Source organism: Triturus cristatus, chromosome 5_1, assembly GCF_964204655.1.
Source record: "Triturus cristatus chromosome 5_1, aTriCri1.1, whole genome shotgun sequence".
NCBI lineage: Eukaryota > Metazoa > Chordata > Amphibia > Caudata > Salamandridae > Triturus > Triturus cristatus.
Genome location: NC_140587.1, coordinates 986,144,339 through 986,165,308, shown reverse-complemented (window position 1 = coordinate 986,165,308; position 20,970 = coordinate 986,144,339). Strand labels below are relative to the sequence as shown.

Below are 20,970 nucleotides of genomic sequence, written 5' to 3'. Positions count from 1 at the left end.
GTGCATTTATTGTTAACAACCTGATAGTTACTCAGTAAAACAAAAAAAAGATAAGTTTTTTTAAATCTCTGGAATACTATAAAACAATGTTTTTTTTCTGAAATGCAATGAAACTATGTGGAAGTCTCCTTTGTGGGTTCTTTTGTTTAATAACTGAACAAAATAAAACATTGCAAAAAAAGAAATATACGTCTCTGAATACTGTAGCTATATAGGTTACTACATTAAAACAAAAGTGATGTTCATGACCGCAACGGCCTGCATAATTTAGAGCATTGGTCAACCCCCGCCCAGAATACTTTCAATCAATCCGTTCGGATTACGTCTGTAATTTACTTTTTACACAAATACGGTGACAGGGAAGAAACTCATTCCTATGTCACATAATGCCAGGATAATATTTAGAAACTTAAGTAGCCGAACATGTGGGTCTGTTAACTTTAATTAACTTTAACTGCCTGTTTGTTATGAAGTCATCATTAATAATGGCCAAAAATCTGTGAATCAAGTTGCACACTCATGTTCAGAATTGGGAGGAAATGGTAGTTTCCATCCGATTCAGTGGTATGTGGGTTTTCTCCTGGCACATTTCAGAAAGTTAAGTCTAGCAGACTACGTCTGTAGAAAACATGCTGGAATATCTGGGCTGCATGCATATATGGATGTGCAATCAGTTATTTTCACAACAGTTCCCTGTTCTCCAGAGTAAAACTCGGAACAGCATGGTCATTCCTGTGCATTCAATAAAGCTACACAACAGGATGCGTCATTGTACTTCATAATTCTAAACCAGTGGGTGCAACATTTCAAAGGTCTGCCTCTGGAAACCTAAGTTTTTTTCAAAACTTTGCAAGCTAAAAAGAGTTCCTGCAGGTATGAAAGATTTTAAAACAATTCGGGAAAGAAAAAAATCAAAGCCAGCGAAAGTATTTTGTGTGGTAAACAACTCACACAAAACTTAACATGCAATAAGTAGGAGAATATTACTGTAGAAAAATATTTTGCGCACATTTTCAGGGAATTTTCACTAGCAAGCAATGGGACAAAAGGTTTGAAGTTATAAACTCAGTAATCTTAAAAAAAAAAAAAATCAAAGGTGAAATGTATAACACCTTTGTAGTGTTGGACTGGAACTTCGAGCAGTCTGGCACTGCCGGGTGGGCAACTTGAAAGGGCTAGTGTGTAGGTCGGTTTTTAAATCCTGTGGGCCATAACAGGACCAAAAACCACACACTCGCCCATTCAAGCTAACTCATCTAGCAAGTCCATACTGCCCAAAATGCCAGTCCAACACTGCACCCCTGTTATTGACCACTGGTAATCTGTACACTCTAGCCATGATTCCAGTTGGGCGGGGTAATTCCAATTCCTGTTCAACCTCCGGCACAGAGAAATTCTAAGTAATGCAGTAAACACCACAACCAATCAATCTGAAAACAAGTGGTAGATTCCAGTAGCTACAGAATTCTCTGTTGAAAACCCAATTCTGCATGCAATTACTCATTTTCCAGAGGAAAACTCGGAGTTGTAGGTATTTACCACACCCAGTGAGCACTACATACTGTTATTAGTATTTACTGGGTATGGTAAATACCTCGCCGCTTGAAGCTGCCTTGTAAACAAGGACTGGATATGTTGACATAGGTTTTTGAAATGTTGCCATAAGCTGTTAGTTCCCGCTTACCAGTGGCTAGGAGCAATGCAATGGACTCCATTGGGCCAGATGAATCTTCAGATTTGCAGTAAAACCTACTTTGCATGTGATTTTCTAGGGGTCTCTCAAATGTGATCCTGATAATTCTGCATCTGAAACGTTTGAGGGGTTAAGCTAATACACTTCACGTCTTTTAAAAAAATAATATACCAGCAAAGTAAACATTTGGCGTAGCAAGCCAACGAAATCAAAGACGGCACTTGAACAGCATGCGTGCAGAATCCACCACAAATGTTCATTTTTTTCTGTTTTGATTATAAAGCACTTCTTATAGGAAATAAGGCGAGGTCTTCTGGTAAAAGAGCGGCCGGATTCCCTGCGGTTCCATAATGGACTGGGAAAGGCATGTTTATGGCAAGGGGTCTTAGCTCGAGCTTGTCAGCTAATCAGTGTCACATGGAGCTTGGAGCACGTGCCCTGGGAAACGCTTTCCCGCGAGACACTCATCGTGAAACAAGTGCTGATCGGAAGGCGGTAATGGACGACCTCTACGTTTGTAAATTGTTACACATGTTTTTGTTTCGCTTCTTTTACTATAATGCATGGTTTAAACTCGAGGGCCTCCAGTTTCGTCGAAGGAAGCCTGGCGAGTGGGTCCGTATCTGCTCTTAATAGGCCATTAGCACGCGACCTTTGAGACACTCGTCTAAATCCTAAAACCGTACAATTCGTTCCAGAGACGTCTTCGCATGACAGTAACCCTCAGGGAGACGTGATTTACCTTACCTGGTCAAAGTCTAGCTCCTTTGGTCTCCACACTGAAGTATAACATCTTGCGTTGTAGGCATCTGCAAAATATCAAAATACAGGGTTTTTGAATTCAGAGTGGAATTTACAAGGTAGACGGGAGACATATGTTTGCAATTACGAAAAAATGTATGAACCCAGAGAAACTTTAGTAGTGGACTCAAAATGACATTGCTCACATTGAACAACCTTATAACAGCAACATTTGCATCACACTCACCCGAAAATACAATGATGTTAAACTAATGTGTGTTGAAAGGAAGCAGCCAATTACTAGGATTTGAGGACTGTGCTTAGAGCTAGAAAGAGGAAAGACTCATCATAGAGCTAGAAAGAGGAAAGACTCATCATTAGGGACAAATGGGGGATGAGTAAAGGCAAGAGGAAGCAATTGGGGTAAGGCGAAGGCTGGACTCATGTTGCTCCCACTTTATGTGTGAGGCAGGAGAATGCACTATGTCGCCCCCTCATTGTAGCTGTCCCGCGTGTGAATGAAGGCTGTACGGTTTGTGCCTTTACTGTTTTGCGTGTGCAAGGGATGCTGACTTCATTTGATTTGTATGCAGTGAAGCTAACCCTACTTCCACTCAGGCTGTTTCTTTTGTGTTTGAGTGACATTTGCACTTCCGCTGCCCATGCTGGGCCTTATCTTTCATGTGTGAGTGAGGCATGGCTTGCATGTTGTCAGCGGTGCCACAGTGCTCTGTGTATAAGGGGTGTCTGCACTGATACCCCCTGTGCTGCGCCTACTCTCTTCAAGAACAGTCTGCACCGCTGCCCCCACAGCAGTACTTGACATGTGGGTTTGTAAGAGCGTTGCACTGCAGGGTACAACCACCACCTGGTGAATTCACTTGTCTGCATGCGTGTCTGTACAAGCATTGTGTGTATGCTTGCCCTGAATGTCTGCTTGCATGTGCATGTATGTGCCAGTGTGTACGGCAAACTGGCATAAGGCCAGCAGATGAAGGGAAGACAAAACATAGACCAAAGGCTATTCCAAAGTGGGCAGAGACCAGGTAAGGGTGAGAGAGGAAGGCTGCCTGAAATGGATTAATTCCCACATTTGAGTTCAATCATCAAAACCATTAAGCCAGGCCAACTCTATAAGAAGATCCAGTCGCATAAGACTTATTCACCCTGACAAAGTTGTGTGGAAATCCCACTACTGCAATATTGTTCGGCCAGGTAGGTCTACTTCAGCACAGGCCCCCCTCTCGAGGAGTATACTGTGGGCAAGTTTAATAGGAAACTCAATATTGCTATGCTTATAAAAGTGCACAGCATTTTCAGCATAGTATAGTTAAATGCTCAGTTCACCTGTGCCATGTTGTGAATGTTACGCAAACAAGTGGTAACCTCATAATAACAAACTCAGTCACAATGACACAGGGGATTGTTAGCGCATTGTGAGCACTCATGTAAAAAGAGTGAGCTAGGCCGATCACGGAGAAAAACCTCTCGGAGTTTAAATGAAACTGGTGAACCTTGTACATGAATGGCTCTGCCCTCTAATATTGCCATGGTTTTTAATTCAATGTACTCATTTATTTAGATGTGGCAAATGGTGTTAATCCATATAAGTATTCGACGCAATGACATAATGTATTTTTTACCTACAAATTTAAATGAATTGACACTGTCATAGAGATTCAGCTACCTGGCGTATATCTTTGTTTACATTTCCTATTGCCCTTGTGACAGCAACTAATCTGAAAGTTTGCTTATGAACACAGTTTTCCAGCAGCTAAGCCGAACAGTCTATCAGTCCTTCTTGACTGGTGTGAGGTTGGAGGATGGACACCCTCTGGTGCCGTCAGTAGTGAGAGAGAAAGCTCATTTTGCAGAATGCCACAGATATGCATTTTCCACCCCAGCCCCACGCGTGCCCAGATGTGCTAAATGTATCGAATGATATCTTCCCTCCAGCCTGTTGATAACAGATGTCAGTCCTAACTCTCCCTTGGGATAGTACTGGGCTTTAACCAAAGTCTGGCTGGGTGAAGGCCTGACGTAGGTTCCCCACACCAGCACTGGGCCATATCTACTTTCCTCCAGTAATCTGTCCACAAACCTCTGAGGAGGAACACGGAGTTCCTTCAGTAGCAGTCGGCGGCACTGTGTCCCTCCACCACCTAATTAACAGGGTGGGTGGGGTTGCTCCTATTTCATTGTATGATAAGCGCTGTAGAGAAAAGCATCACACACAAGTAGTGTGACCCCCAGTTGTTTCACAGCTGCGTGCTCTTTACACAATGGACTGTGGATTGGTACTCTACGGTGGTTGAAGACCACTTTCCCTTATGATCGGCAGTGAGCACCGCTGGTTGACCAACATGTAATATAAGCTTGTATGTATCCTTTGGTTTACTGAGTCCGGCCTGCAGCCTTTTCCAGTTCAGGAATTGGACTGACTTGTAGGATATTAACCCCTTAATCGCGGCGCAAATTCCGCCGTGGTGCGGGAGTTTTATTGAGTGGGCGGGGTAGTGTCGGCCAACGGACGTGCGCAGCACTACCGAGGTAGTGCTCTCGACGGCCGTTGGCCGACGTGCGCACGCAACGGGTTAAAAAGAGGAAGGTGTGGGAGGGACTCAGGAAGACAAACAATAGAGTGCTCCTATTCAATACCCTACAGCGGTTTAATTATGTGCAAGACATAAGCATCGTTTCACTGTCTCATGCACAAAACTTCAAGGGGTATGGAAATATGTAAGGCCGGCGTGCCCTGGGAATGCACTGGGGACATATTCAAAAGAGTGTCAGTGTGTCTAGTTTGAAGATCAAAACAAGCTCCCAATGCCTATAAACTGGGCCTCTGGAAGCGTTCCATTTTTATGTTTTTCTTTTGCAATCATATGCAATACAAATCAAAAGCTTAAATGTAAAGATGATGTAGTAAAAAGATGTGGTAAAAAGGTGGCAGGCAAATGCATGTAAAGAAACAAAAGATAAAGGGCGGCCATTTCAGATAGTGCATATGTAATCAGGTAAAATGCTGTTACTTACAGTGCAAGATAGCCACTGAGAAAGTGAGCTAACCCATCGCCCATGCTGTGTGCTGTGGTGGGTGGAAGCAAAATATGAATGACACTGGAACAGACCAATTGGTGGAGAAGACCAACTGAATGCTCTAATTTGTATGTATATGCATGTACTTTTTATTTCTCAGCCTATAACTCTTTCAATATGTCCTCTATCTACACTCTCTGACTACCTTGAGCCCCCAAATAACCCTTTTCTAGACTCTTCCCTCCTCTACCCCTCCTTGCATCCTCTCACACCTCTTTTCATATACAGGTCTCCCAAACAAGCCTTTCTAAGCCCTTCCCTCTGACTCTTCTCCCCTCCCCTCTACTCATCCCAAACCTACTCCTGCAGCTATGATCTCCAAATAAACACTTTCTAGACCCTTTCCTCTTCTATCTCGCCACTATACTTCTCAATCCAACTAACAGACTCACATGTCCACCACTCAAATTAATTTCATATTTCCCTATACTAATTCACCACTAATCCTTTTTGGGTTCCAAAGTAGCATGCTGCTCGCCAAAAAGTGCTTTGATGCCTCATCAGGGATAGTAAGTGCCATATAAATGCAATTACAATTAAAAAAAATGTATCTTCTGGAAAACATGAGCCTGGATAGACGACTAAAGCTGAATGTAGACCAGCACTAATAAAACGTACAAGTCTATAAACTAAAAATACACATGAACCCACATTCAATTTAGACACATACCAACATAAAATCTTTTTTTTTTACCATTATAAAATTAAACAGTGAATCTGACTGAAAGACATGCATGTTAAAATTCACTGTATCTATGGGCAAACCCTCTGATTCGGTAAATCCAGGGCTTTAAGTGGGCCAGGTCTCACCGGTGCTGAGCACCGGCAGTTTTTTAAAGGGGGCCTCAAAACGGGTCTCTATCGGGCTCTGTTTTGTGCCCTGGCACAGATGGTCCGTTTTTTCCGGACTGCAGTGATAGCAGGCACATCGATGTGCGCTGCTCATACTGCTCACTTCTCACTAGTGGAGAAGTTAGGGCATGACGTCATGCCAGGTGAGCGTTGTAGGGGAAGGGAAATCCTTCAAAGAGAGTCAATTTCTCTCGGGGTTTCCCTTCTATTTTTTAAACTCAGAAGCAGAAACATTGTCGTACTGTCATCAGGGCTTTAAGTGGAAGCATTTTCAATATTATATACAAGCCATAGTTGCTGTTATTTATCTTATGCAGCTAACAATCGTTGACAAAGCCAATAGTCCTGACTTGTTGTAGGTATGATGTTACTTTTAGTATCATATATCTGGATGCAATGACAGAAACAGCAAAATACAAGTCGAGCGGCACACTTTCTGACTCAAGCACGGATTTGTAGCTTACGTGTTTTTAAGCCACGCCCTTAATTACACTGGCCACACCCCTTCGAGAGACCCGCCAGTTTTTTCATCCCACTTAAAGCCCTGGGTAAATCTGAGGGCTTGTGACTAGTAAAACATCTTTTGTAATTTATTAAACGCAATTAATGATTTGGAAAAGTCTTTCCGAATCATTAAATGGGTTAAGTAAACAATAAGGGATCACTATTTGGAAGGGACATTTTAATGGCGTCCCTTCTAAATTTTGATTTCTAAAGGTACGTATTAATGTTTAGTGACCGAAATTCAGTTGCAACACATTAACATTTACCACTAATTCAAATTTAATGGTAAGCCTTTCACAGGGAGAATGTTGACAAAAACACTTTTTAGGAACAGGCAGTGTCCATAGGAACATGGCCTACTCCTAAAATAGATTAGTTAAACTATTATTTTTTTAAAACACTTCCTATTTTCATTTTAGGAACAGTAGCTGCATTTATGAGAAAGAAAAAAGGAAAGATGGCTTTACTTAAAAGCAATCACAGATATGGTGATCTCCAGACCCCAGTTGGCCCCATTACCTGTGACTCTAGCCAATAGTTGTGGTTTGCAATTTTTGGCCTGCCTCATGCATATTAATGCGGTACGTCGAATTGTGACCCACTACGATTTGGAATTTTGTGAACCGACTTTTTTGTACATAGGTCGGTTGGTGAAATTCCTTTACTGCACAAATAGTCTGTGCACTATGAAAATTCATACATCAGGCCACTATATCGCTGGCCCTCTGGTTTGACTTCTTATTGAATCGGGACACGGCACTGCTCCCAAATTAAGTGAACTAGTAATGCAAAGCAATGTGTAAATGTGATTATATTTCAACATGCCAGGTTTAAAAGCAAACATGCTGAATGCATGCATCTATAAACTAGGCACTTTCGGAAAGCTGTACACGCCTAATTGTGCGCGGCCGTAATTCAGTTGTGGCTTGGATGTCTTTCCATGTCATGCAAGAGCTTTCATTATGGAAAATTCCCTTCCTCGGTTTTGTTAGGTAAATTCCCAAGCTACATTTTATGGCAGCACATAACAGATCATTGTGCTGCCTCAAGTACAGAAAAGTATGAAATATGATTCAATATTCAAGGAATTGGAAACTAAAATGTATTTATTTCAATTTGCAGGAGTCAAGTAAAGCACAAAGATTTTTACTATCCACTGAGGCGTGCCTAGAGGCACATACCGTACTTGATGTTAGTTCCTATGGGCAGCGGGGGAAAATAAACAGTCTGCCTCTGTCGTGAAGCGGGATCCCTTATATACAGTACGTTACAGGTCGCTTCAATTTAACTCTAGTCGCATTCTTCAAATAGTTAAAATAATTCTGAGAGCTGGCCACGTATTTACAACATTAGAACACTCTAATAGGGTTAAATATGCCTTATTATTTAGATGGTGTACTCCATCAAGTCTAATAAAAGAACGAATCCAAGCTAACATAACCTGCAATACTTGAATTGTAAAAAAAAAAGAAAGTACAAGAGCCCAAAGTATTTCCTAGGAGCCCGCCTCAGGGGCTGTAGAATGCAGGGCTGGGAATACAAAGGTTGCCTAATGTCGATTCCTCCTCATGCCCCCTCTTACACTTGCGGTCGCTCTCACCTTTTCAGGTTATTTTCACCACTGTTCTCCCTTTTCCTATATTTCTCTTCGTAACTTTCCCCACTTTTTTTGACTCTCTCTCCTTCTCTTGCGCTAGGCCAAAATCTGATAAAAAATAAGTCCCAGTTCTAAAAAAACAAGCGCTAGTGCCCACCACTTGCACCCAACAGCACAAACTAAGCACAGGGTCTGCCACAATCTCAATTACATTTGTTTGCGAATACATCTCCTAATACGTATCCAAGTAGTTTTCTCTGATCTCTCTTTTAATCAGGGTTCACGATTCTTCCATCATCATTGCACTCACCGAAGGAAGAAGATCGGCAGCTAATTGATGGGAATATTTTTTTTTAAATTATTGCGATGGAATCGTGAAGCATTTCTGCCTAGTCACATAAAATAGAATGTGAAACAGAACAATCCAGTTTTGAGGCTGTGTAGTCAATGACGGTGTTGAAGCTACACCACATAGTTTGTGTCATATTATAAATTGTCATTTCACACCATCACTGCGACATAGATACATGTGGGGTGGAGAGAGGTAGATGGATACCATAAGTGCCAGAGACTAAATGACACAGTGTGTGATGTGGAGGCACAAAAGCATATAAAGTGGATAGTTGAGGGGCACGGGTGCACACTTAGGCCCAGATTTATCAAAGAATTGTGTTGCCGTTACATCATGCGGGGTGATGCAAGGGTAATGCAATCCTTAAGTCCGACTATCAAGCTACACAAAACCACTTTGCGCGGTCCTACATTGCTTGAACTGTAATAAGATACTGTATTTTTTAACTGTATTGGGAACTGTTTTTAAAAAGTGAATTCTCGCCAGTAATATAGCGCTGACACCTCTCTGTCACTCTAATTGAAATACGGTATATTTTAAATTGCACTTGGTAGCTGTTTTAATAATTGTATTTTCGCCAGCTATATAGCGTTGATACTACTTTGTTACGCTCACCTGTGGCTGCATTGTTGTCCCTCCCCGGTCCACCACGGGTGCAGTCCCGATTGTGTGGAGGGAGAAGAAGGCAACTTTCGGTTTCTGGGGTTGGCGCTCTAGCTCTCGCACCACACACCCCTTAAAACCGGATGCTTTGGCAAACGCGCAGCGGACGCGCGCAGCGGGCGCGCCAGCGGCGCGCCAAAGGTGCGCTAAAGGCAAGCCCGTCTGCGCCCGTCCGCGCCAGAAGGGCCCAGGGGCCACAAACTTTGGAGGAATCAGCCTGAAACCTATCACCTACAGCTCCCACCTACTTCACTCACTGCACACTCAAATTCCAGATAAGTGCAGGCACTCTATGAATGCCCTAAGTGTAGAAACCCAAAAAACACAGTGCTCTCACTGTGACTTCACCTTTTCACTGATCTGCAAAGTTTCTGAAAGCCCGGACACCCCTGTTCTCATAAACATGTTTCTACTGAATTGCAGATCTGTCTCCAAACATACCTCTGAACTTGCTTTGCTGCTGGAAGATCTAAAGCCTGACGCTCTCTTCCTCACGGAGACATGGCTCCACACGAAGTCTGACCCGACCCTTGTACAAACCATCCCTCCTGACTACTCTATACTTAGGAATGACCGGAAATCCAGTAGAGGAGGGGGCATAGCCATTATTTTTAAAAGCACTTTTGAATGTCACATTACTGAAAGTCCAATGTCTGACTGCGAGAGTATGACCTTCTCGATGGAGATCTCCCCCACTAATACTTTTTCGGGCATCTTGTCATATCGCCCTCCAGGCAATGCAAAGGAATTTACTAATGCATTGCCTACCGTAGTAGCAGAATTAGCTATGAGGCCCTCAAATTTCACTCTCTTGGGTGATCTTAATCTTCATATAGATAATCCCTCGAATAAAGCTGCACTGGAGCTAACGGAGAGTCTAGCAGCCCTCCAGCTCAGGGAGAAGGTGGGAAAACCGACACACTCTAAGGCTCATCTTTTGGATCCAGTTTTTAGTAACTGTGATAAGCTCAAGATAGGACCCCCAGTCCCTCTGCCTTGGACCGACCACTTTTTGATTCCCATAAAATGGGAAATTACCAGACCCGAGACATCTGCTAACAGAACCATAGTATGCAGACGCAACTGGCCTAGACTCCCAATCGACCAATGGAAGTCGGCTTTGGAAGTCAACAGACCGCTCTGGGAGGACAACTGTAACGTAGGGAAAGCTAATGAGGACTTTAACTCCTGGATTCAGGGCACATTGGATATGATACTTCCCAAAAAATCTGCCCCCATGTCAAACAGGCCGAAAACTGCTCCTTGGTTCACTGATAACCTAAGGATACTTAAACGCCATAGCAGACAGCTTGAAAGAAAATGGAGGCTAGATTACTCTGATTCTAGTAAAACAAAATACAGAGAATCCATTAAACAATATAAAGCCGCAATTAAAGCTACTCAAGCCACTTTTTATGAACAAAAAATTGCGCCAGCCGCTAATTCCCCTAAAGAAATCTTTAAAATTGCCAGGACTCTTACCAAACTCCCCCAGAAACCCCCCAGCCTACGTGACCCCATTGCACACTGCAACACGCTAGCAGACTTTTTCTACAAAAAGATTCAAACGATCTATCAGGCCTTTTCACCTTCTCAAACCACGAGTACCATAACCACCCCAGCTGAATCTATGGTAAAACCTCATACTTTTTTAGAGCAATTTCCCCCTCTTGATTTATCTCTGTTAGGGCCCATTATGACTCATATAAAATCGGGCTCTCCTATCGACCCTGCTCCTCCCCAAGCACTTACCCTAGTGTCCGATACTATCGGCCCGATAATGCTGAATCTGCTCAATTCCTCCATCTCCACTGGGACAGTTCCATCGGCATGGAAAGGAGCTATGGTAAAGCCTTGCTGAAAAAATCTAACCTGGATCGGGACATTTTGGCCAACTATCGCCCCGTCTCCCTACTGCCGTGGACAAGTAAGATTCTGGAAAGGCATGTGAATAACACTTTGGTAGCCTTTCTAGAAGCCAATGGACTACTTCACCCCTCCCAGACTGGGTTCCGCCCGCAAATGGGTACCGAGACGGCCCTTTTAGCGGTGACTGAGGAATCAAGAAGGATCTTAGACTTAGGAGGAACTGCAGCCATTATCTTTCTTGACCTCAGCGTTGCATTTGATACTGTCAATCACTCCACACTATGCGCCAGACTTATGAATTTGGAAGTGTCTGGTATGGCAGTACAGTGGCTGCGATCTTTTCTTACTGGTCGCTCTTTCAGGGTTTTTGAGGGCGACGCTGTCTCCAATCAGTATCCCCTCCACTTTGGGGTTCCTCAAGGCTCCGCTTTGAGCCCCACCCTATTCAACATATATTTGAAACCTCTGGCAGAAATTGTTCATCCATTTGGCATAAAAATTGTTTCATATGCAGACGATACTCAGCTCGTGGTAGCTCGTAACCATCTGGAAGGACCATCTAACACCCTAGCGTGCTGTTTACAAGAGGTTGCCAAGTGGATGAAACGATCATGCCTTTAGTTGAATGGGGATAAGACGGAGCTCATGCTGTTGGGCAACTCTCCTATCTTTAATTCAACCTCCCTATGGCCAGTCTGCCTAGGACCTGCCCCTATGCCCAAAGATCAAATAAAGAGCCTTGGCATCTGGATTGATCATTCACTCTCATTCAGTCACCAGGCAACTAAACTCTCATCTATTTGCTTTGGACTTTTGAGGATGCTTCATAAGGTCCTTCCCCTTTTGTCCTTCCATGCCAGAAGAATCATGGTTCAGGCACTGATACTCTCCCGCCTGGACTATGGCAATGCTTTATACCTCGGAGCACCTCAGTACACCATCAATAAACTCCAGGTAATACAGAATTGTGTGGCCCGCAGACTACTTCAGATCCCGCGTTGGAAATCTGCAAAACAAGCATTAGAAGGCCTGCATTGGCTGCCGATTAGACAAAGGATCCAGTTCAAGGCTATGTGTCTGTCCCACAAGGCCTTCTGGAAAAAGGGCCCTGTCATTCTTCAGTCACTTATCACCCCCTACCACCCAAAGAAAGATCTACGGTCATCCGGATCATTTCTTGCCTCTCAACCTAGAATAAGAAGGACCAGATGTGGTGGTCGCTCTTTCTCTTATAATGGTGCTATGGGCTGGAATGCCCTCCCACTTCAACTACGTAAGGAACCCAATCTCCTATCCTTCCGCAGGCTCTTGAAAACCTGGCAGTTCTGAGTCTCTTCCTGCATTTGTTATTCTGCTCTTTGTCCGCAGTGCTGGGAGGCCTACGGGTAGCCATCGCGCTTTATAAATCTCATTTCAATTCAATTTAATTGGTAAATCTGGAGTAACGTAAGGGAGCACAAGTTACTCTGCGCTGGGAAGGTGCTACGTGGGTAGAGCGTGGGTGTTCCCACACACCCACCTATTTTGTTTTGCTGCATTTCTAGATCTGCCAAAAGTAATAAACCTGAGAATGAGTCTAAATTGTACACCTTTCCGAAAGAGGAGCAATGAGAAGAAATATCTTTATTTCTTCTCATTGTTTCCACTTTCTTTTCATTGTTTCCTCTTTCGGTAGCACACTTAAAAACAGGTAAATGCCTCTTAGAATTGTTCTGTGCAGGAAGGAGTCCCTTCCTGCACAAAAAGAGTCCTGCCTGTAACGCATGCGCCCTTGCACCATGGCGCATGGTTAAGTGCGTTGGCACTTGGGAGCCACAAGTGCACCAGTGCAGACAGAGAGAGCAGGACTGTATCATATGTTAGTATGGCGCATTCCATTTGACGTAGCGATGCAAGTTGTCTTGATAAATTTGGCTCTGAGTCTGGCGGGGCAGATGAGAGGATTGGAAGAAAAGAGAGTAGGGAGTGGAAGCATATAGACATCAGCAACAAGTCAGTGAGGCACACCGAGAACAGAGGGAGAGACCAAGGCTATGTGAGTGTGCGGCGGGAAAAAAAGGCAAAGGAACCACACAGACTGACCAATGCAACAAATCAGGCAGAACACGGATTAGGAGACTGGGTGTATCGGTTGAGTTGAATCTCAAGCATTGATTCTGTAAACATAAACCATTCCATCTCCAATTGACTATGAATGGCAGATAACACCCTTTTAATTTTTCAGCAAACAGAGGGCCATCTTGATCAGAGTCCACTGAAGGTGACTTCAATGAAAAATGTGCGGCATTAGATTCAAGGTAAATGTCAAAAAGGCAGAGTAACACAGCACTGGCACACAATAATTAAAGAGTCCCCGCATTGGTATATCTTCAATAGTCCAATAGAAGCAGCTTCTACCTCTCCTAGGTGTAGAACAGAAGTTAACATGTCAGCGCTCTCCATTTTTAGGAGGTGGTTTGGCTGTTGTGCAGCTGTTCCTCTAAGTAGGGTTGAGTGGTGAGTCTGAGCCCCCTGGCATTGATAAATGAATATTCAAAGCCAGAAGATGGGAATAACCCGTGATGGCAATTCGCGACGAGTTACGATGGTGCTGCTTGGTGTGGTGCTAAGACTGTCAGCGAATGTGCAGTTACAAAGAGATGTTCTGAGTCTAAGGGAGAAAGCATTTGACCGCATGCTGCTAAGTGTGGTTTAGGGAATACCGAAGCAGCAGCCGTGGATGCAATGGACTAAACCAGATGATAGAAGGTAAGTGTTCTTTAAAGATGAGCTAGCAATCCCTTTTTTCAGAAATGTACATTATTCGGCATGTTCCAGTTCAGGAGTCCTGGCAGGACTTGCACAGGTGAATGGCCTTGAAAGGACAGTCCCCCCCAAAAATGTACTTTTATTATGCCAATTATTGTTTTTATTTACTATTGTGCATATTGCACCAAACAAAGGCCTTTTGGCCGAAGCCGTGTTTATATCTAAAATATATTGTACAAAGACACATATCTAGTAAGGGAGTCAATCAGAATTTGCGAATCATTACAAAGACAAAAAGAGAACTACATCTGAACTGGGGAGAGGAAGGCTCCATATAAATAGTAGGTTTGAACCAGGAGAGGATGAGGCCTAAAGGCTAGGGCAGTCAACCTCTAATCTGGGGAACCGGGTTCGAGTCTCGGCAACTACGCTAAACATCCTGTGATTCTAGGCAAATCATTTAATCTCCCCGTGGCTAACAAAAATGAATGTGTCTGTCTGTAAAGAAACTGGTGCTCATGTAAAGCGCTCTGATACCCGATACATTCGGGTCAAGTTTGCGCTATATAAAACTCCGAAAAGAAAGAAAGAACTGTTTTGAGTCAGAATCAAGAGCTCGCTTCCACTATCAATTAAAATTTCTTGAGACAAATGTAGATTTAAGATGGGCAAAAAGAAGAACTACTTGGGCAAAAAAATTCTAAACCCCCAAATAAGGGCTGTCTACTCCCTGGGTTGAAAGACACCTGCTCATCTTCAGAAGACTCCTCAAGACCTGGCTCTTCGAGCAGTAGCGGCTCCCCCTCCCCTCAGCGCCTTGAGACCCTCACGGGTAAGTAGCGTGCTATACAAGTAATCTGATTGATTGATTGATTGATTGATTGAACACAAATTCACAGCAAATGACTCCGTCCTCACTTTATGGAAGGTCCTTGTGCATGTTTAGAGCTCCACATCTGCTTATTGATTATGTCTCCGGTGGGTATCAACTGAAAGAGGAAATCTCCTCTAGTCCCCACCAATGGTCTGAATGCATTAAAAACAAGCATTTGCAATGCATTACAACTCGCATTTATGCGAGTTTAAGCTATTGGCATTGTAAATGACAGTGCGTTTTTATTTATGCTTTATAAACCAAAGCCTAAATTAAAGGTATTTTCATTTACAATGCCAAGAGCTCAAGCTCGCATAAATGCGAGACCTTGTTGCATTGCAAATGCTTGTTATACCTTGTAACACTGTCTGGGAAAAGATATCACCTTAATGGTACCAATTTAACAACCAAATGCAGCAATAAGCAACGGAAAGATGACCAGTCAACATTTGTGAAGGGCCTTCTGGTGCGCAGGAACATGTCGCCATGTTTTTTAGTAACTTTTGATCCGTTTAAGGTAGAAACAGTCTGTTAAAATCTGCGGATTATGCAGCAGGTAATGGAGTATGCGGCAAATGTGGCAAACCCATAATTATGCGAAAAATGCGTGGCTGCAGAACCGCATATTTCGATACTGCCCACTGTAAATACTGCATCCTGCCATTAGCTCCAAAAATAATAGAGCATTGGAAACCGAGCCCTGAGACACCCACCTCGACTGAACCAGTGTGTGTCTGCATGTGTCGTTCATGTTCCTCTCAGCCCACTTAAGATCCTGCCAGACACAGGAGAAATGTTGTCATACATAAACCTATGTGCGTATACATCAAAAACTCCCCTTCAATTGAGCGAAGTCGTGCTGGCGATTGTTCCTTAAGTGCCCTGCATTAGGTAGAAAAAAAATACCGCCGTGGAGGAATCGTGCACTTGTCCTGACCCCTCTGATAATAAACACTACCAACTAATGGAAGTTTGCTGGTAAAAGACAAATAGATTTCGCTCTTGTGATAACAAATACACTAAGTGAAAATGCAAGTCTTTTTCATCAGCGAGGCCAACATAAAGTAATGACTGCATTCCAGGCCAATCAGAAACATAAACAAGGAGTATTACCATTTCTGTTAAAGGTCCTCCGCAAACCAGAAGCCCCGTTGTGTGGAGGGCGACACAGGCAATCACAATTCACCTCAAGGACTAGTTTGCGTGTTTTTCGTGGCAGCCATCAACAATGGGTGGATTGGGGGCGGGGAGGAGACAAGAAGTTGCGTTAGGCCTGGCACCAGACACTAAGAACAGTTAGACAAGCATGCCCAACGCATCTGTACTTTGTGTGACAGGTCGTAGCCTCTCACTTGGAAGAGTTGCCTGGTTCAGGCCAGTCCCGAGGGCCCCTTACTCTGTTGTTAGTCTTTACTAGGACTCGCTTGAACTCGAACAACAGTCCCCAGGAGAAGTGATACGGCACCACACGTAGGGAGAAACCAGCGAGCGACTGCTTGCCAAGTGCACACCTTGTTTCGCTTTAGATGTCGGAGAAGTGGTAGTCGAAAGAAGAAACGCGGGCAACTTCACAAATAGAATGACGGGTGGGAGGTGGGGATGGGTGGTCGGGATGCATTGCACAGGAAGATTAAATTGTGACAAGAACAGGAAACACAGCGGTGGGTGGGAGGTAGCACCGCGATCCGAGTCAATGGTAATAAAAAACTGACCTTGGGAGGCGGCGTGCCCTTGTTTCACTCGTTGCCCTGCCGCTTGGCCCACTCATGCAGGTGGCCCTACTCCAGGGCACCATTGAAGAGCACACAGAGCTCAATGTTACCCTGGAAGTAGGCACGGGCTAGCACCACCAGGTAGCCCAGCATATGGTTCAACTGGCCACCTGTTCACCCAGTCAGCGTAGAAGCTGCTGTTGAGGCGGTGCAGGAAGTTGTCGGCATCGCTGCTTCCTCTGCAGGCAGAGCGCGAAAGTGAAAGTGCGGTGGGAGCGCATGAGACGCCGTGAGTGTGCACATCTGCTGTCCGGCCACAAGCTGACATTGGCAGAGGAGAGACGGCGTGAACGTGCACATCGGCTGTCTGGGCAAGTGCACATCTCATGTCCCCCTTTGGCAACCAAGTCGACGACAATAGATCTCGCCATGGCGAGCAGCGCATGCGCTGCGTCGCTAGGCGAGACCTAAAAAGCATGGCCAATGTGATCCTGAGTGCAAGGAGGCAGGGTCAGCAAGTGTGGTGGCAGGATCAATGGCAAAGATAATCGGAAGAAAATTTGATGTTATTATTTTGTTGGTCTTTCATCCTCAGGTAACTGCATTTAAAATAAGGCACACCTTAAATGAAAAATAAATGCAAGTTAAACTAATCAGTGGGAGATGTACAATTTTACGTTATGAAACTTCTATTGCTTAATGTGATCACAGCTCATGTTTGTGTATGTAACAGAGACACCACAGAACTGAGTTTTGGCTGGTGCAGTGGGGACAAGTGATGTGTGTTTTAGTGTTCAGAGGTCCCAGCCTGTGACATAAAGCACTGTGAATATGTAAGCCATCATTTTAAGCTTGCATTACACACAGTATAAGATAGGCTGCCGTAAGATGCACAAAAAAGATTTAGGTACAAGATTGAAAAAAAAGTGCTCCCAAAATATAGAGTTATAAAATGAACCCAGTGCAACATTTTTTTTATAAATGTCTATTAAAAGCATGCATTCCAGAGGTTGGCTGGTGACACCCTTGCAATACCACTCAAAAAGAATACATATTTGTCCTCAATAAGTTTCAAGTAAACTCCATCAATTAAAACTAATTCTGACTTCCAAGCAGCCTTTACATTTGCAGATTACCCAATTGCGCACATCAACATTTCTGTCAAGGAGCAGGCACTCTACCAGGTCTCAAGGCCTGTTTCACGCTTAGCTTCCTACTCCTATCCCTCGACTTTAGAGCACTACAGACTCCTTCTCATGCCCCTCATTCCAAAATGCTGCAGAGGCTTTTATTCAGTTTTTTCCAAACTAGTGATCTGCACCATTTCACAGTATATACTGAGGTGGTTGTAAGTGAAAATCAACTGAGATGTATTTATTTTCAAAAACCATCTCTGGTACATTCATTCATTAGAAGAGAGGTCAGACACGAGTGAATGATAGTTTGAAATCATTATTTGACAAGAATCAGGATCCCGTGCGATTGTATAGGTCTGAAAAAGCGCTTCCTGAATCCACAAGTTGGCTGCTGTCCTCATGAAGGAGCAGCCAGTCTTGCTCTTTCAGAGAAAGTGCAACTTTCCAGGGGATTGTCCAACATTTTGCCCAGGATGAGCTACCCTTGAGTAAAAACATGAAAAGTGGGTGCATATAACTACAATTCAGCAAGTTCTTTGCTACCAATTGTAGTTCCTGTGAGGGGGCTGACTGCTTTTGAAGGTCAACACTGAAGGATCACTACTCCTATCCTTTAAAAGAATCATTGGTACTTCAATCAATTAATCATTGCAACACGTGACTACTAACCCGTGAGGGTCTCAAGGCGCTGTGGGGTGGGGGGGATGGCTGCAGATCAGTCGCAATGCACTGTGGTTCAGTCGAAGAGCCAGGACTTGAGGTCCTTCCTGAATTGGGGCAGTGGTACTTGTGTAACTATCTCACTAACATGCCAGAGGACTCAACTTTCAAGAAATGCAGCCCCTGATTTACACTGAAGAAAAAAATGTGTCTATGTTTGGTGTCCACAGCATTTAGATAATTATAGAGTCATGTGAATTGTCACCCGTAAAGCACTAGACGCACGCGACCCTGACTCGCTCAAATTTCCTGTGCATGGGTCAAGTAATGATTCCTGTGTGCATTTCCAGTACTCCTCAGGATTACCACTTACATCTCAGTCAAGGCTCACACTAATCTTTGGGGGTCCCCGGCATAAGGGTTTTGCCACTTTATATCTCCAATGAGATACATACTCCTACCTTCACATTCTATCAATCGTCGCTCCTGTGTCTTTAAGGTTCTGTTTGTATTTGACAATGCCTTGAGGAGGGAGCTGTGTGTTCATACTAAATCTAAAACACAGCTGCCATTTTTAGGGAAAGAGTGACCATGCAATAAACCAAGAAACCAGAATCCTTGTTTGTGTTAGTATATTTCTCCTTTGAAATATAGAGCCAGCTACACCAGGACCAGCGCAAGAGACCTAAAATACAAAATGGTTTTACATTGCCATTGTCACCTTGCGGCTCAATTAATCCTGTTCACCTTTTCAGCTTGATGGTGAAATATGAAAAAGTCTACAGCACTTCAGGAACATAATTCCAAGAGATGCCACACTTTCTGATCCTCTCTACTCCCATGGATCTTCATCTGGCTTTTGTGAGATTAAATTGATTACCATCTTGGTTAACTCATAACTCTAACACTTATAAGAACCGGCACACAGAAGAAGATACCAGAGTCAAGTCAAAACCACTTTATTCGATTATTTAAAATCATAAAAGTATGCTATACAAATACAGAGGTATTAAAAGTCTAATTAATAGCAAATATACATATAAAAACTATACAATAACAGTTAAAAATTCATGATTAACCATAGCCAACTTAAGTAGTTAATACAGATTCAATTTTCAGTTGTTAGAGGGGATCAACATCTTGTACAGTTTTTAGTCTGACCCTCCTCTCTCTGACAGATGCTGCTAGAAAGCTGGCAACACAGAACATAATTAATGGACACTCTAACAGGTTTAAAAACATTAGGGCTGGCTTGCACTGAATAAAATTCATACTTTTTAACAGTGGAATGAGAAACCTTTTCCTAGCGTATTTAAAAAATGGGCAAAAGAACAGAAAGTGCATGGTGTCTTGAGGGGAAAAGTCATCGCACTTGCAGGGTACAGCGTCTTCTGGTCTACTCCAACCCTCCAGGTCCCATAGTACCATATGTATTTGGTTGAACCGCAGTTTAGTCAACAACCATCTATGGAAGGAATTGGTGACTAATGTGAGGTATAGTGGCATCCGCGGGGACGGGGTTACCAAGACATGCCCCCTGACCGAGGATTTACAAAGTTCAACTCCCTCTCGCTCGGCCCCCCTTAATTTGATAAAATTAGATTTTACCCACTCAAGATCTGCCTTACATAGGGATTCTGGGTTAGAAAAAATGTCTGGTCTCCCCATGTATGCAGCTAGCATCTCAATATTAGACAACCACTGGATTTTATTCCTATTGTCTAATCTAATACAGTCCTTTAGGATTTTATGGTTGAGGGAGAGATTCGGGTTTAACCATGTTTTCATCCATAGCAATAATGGTGCTAGTTTAATTATGTCTGTTATATAACCGCACCCAAGTTCCAAGTGTACTGAATAGGAAGCGGTTGATTGTGGGAGGCCAAGAAGGGAGCGCAAAAATTTGTTTTCCTCCGTCTGGATCACATCATGTTTAATGTAGCCCCAAATTGACGCCCCATACCTAACAATAGATTTCCTCCCAGCCTTTTTGCAAAACCTAGTACTGCCGCAGAAGAGTTTCTCGCGGAATTTGCCTTTAATAAAAGCTGGGGGGACCAAGAACTTCTGTCATCAAAAACTACTCCTAGGTAGGTGAATACTCTCACTCGTGAGATTTCTTCTCCCCCGCAAAAGAAGGGCTTAACATTATTTTTTGCTCGGCCCAACGACATCACATGTGATTTGCTGTTATTTACTACCAGGTCCAAACTTTTCATGAAGTCTCCAAACGAGTCCAACAATTTTTGCAAGGCCAAGGGAGTCCTGGCCAGAAGAACAGCATCATCCGCGTATAGGAGGACCGGAATCGGGGTGCCTCCCATGCGCGGAATGTCCAGTGTTGCTGCCAACAGATTATGTTCCAGGGCATTAATATATAATGTAAACAGCATGGGGGCTAATATCCATCCCTGTCGTACCCCTCTACTGGACTTAAAACTGGATGTACATTTCCCCTCAGTTGTCATCC

General features: G+C 43.6%; 1 protein-coding gene across 2 annotated transcripts in view; it reads right to left on the bottom strand.

Moving 5' to 3' along the window:
* The window catches only part of SEMA5A (semaphorin 5A), a 1,729,347-nt gene that overhangs the window by 1,547,579 nt on the left and 160,798 nt on the right, over positions 1–20,970 (bottom strand). The window contains exon 2 of one of the 2 annotated variants that reach the window (XM_085606095.1): positions 2,441–2,502. The exons of the other annotated variant lie outside the window; for it this stretch is intronic. The gene's annotated coding sequence lies outside the window, so the exon portion shown is untranslated. The remainder of the gene's footprint in view (positions 1–2,440; positions 2,503–20,970) is intronic. 2 annotated transcript variants of the gene reach the window in all.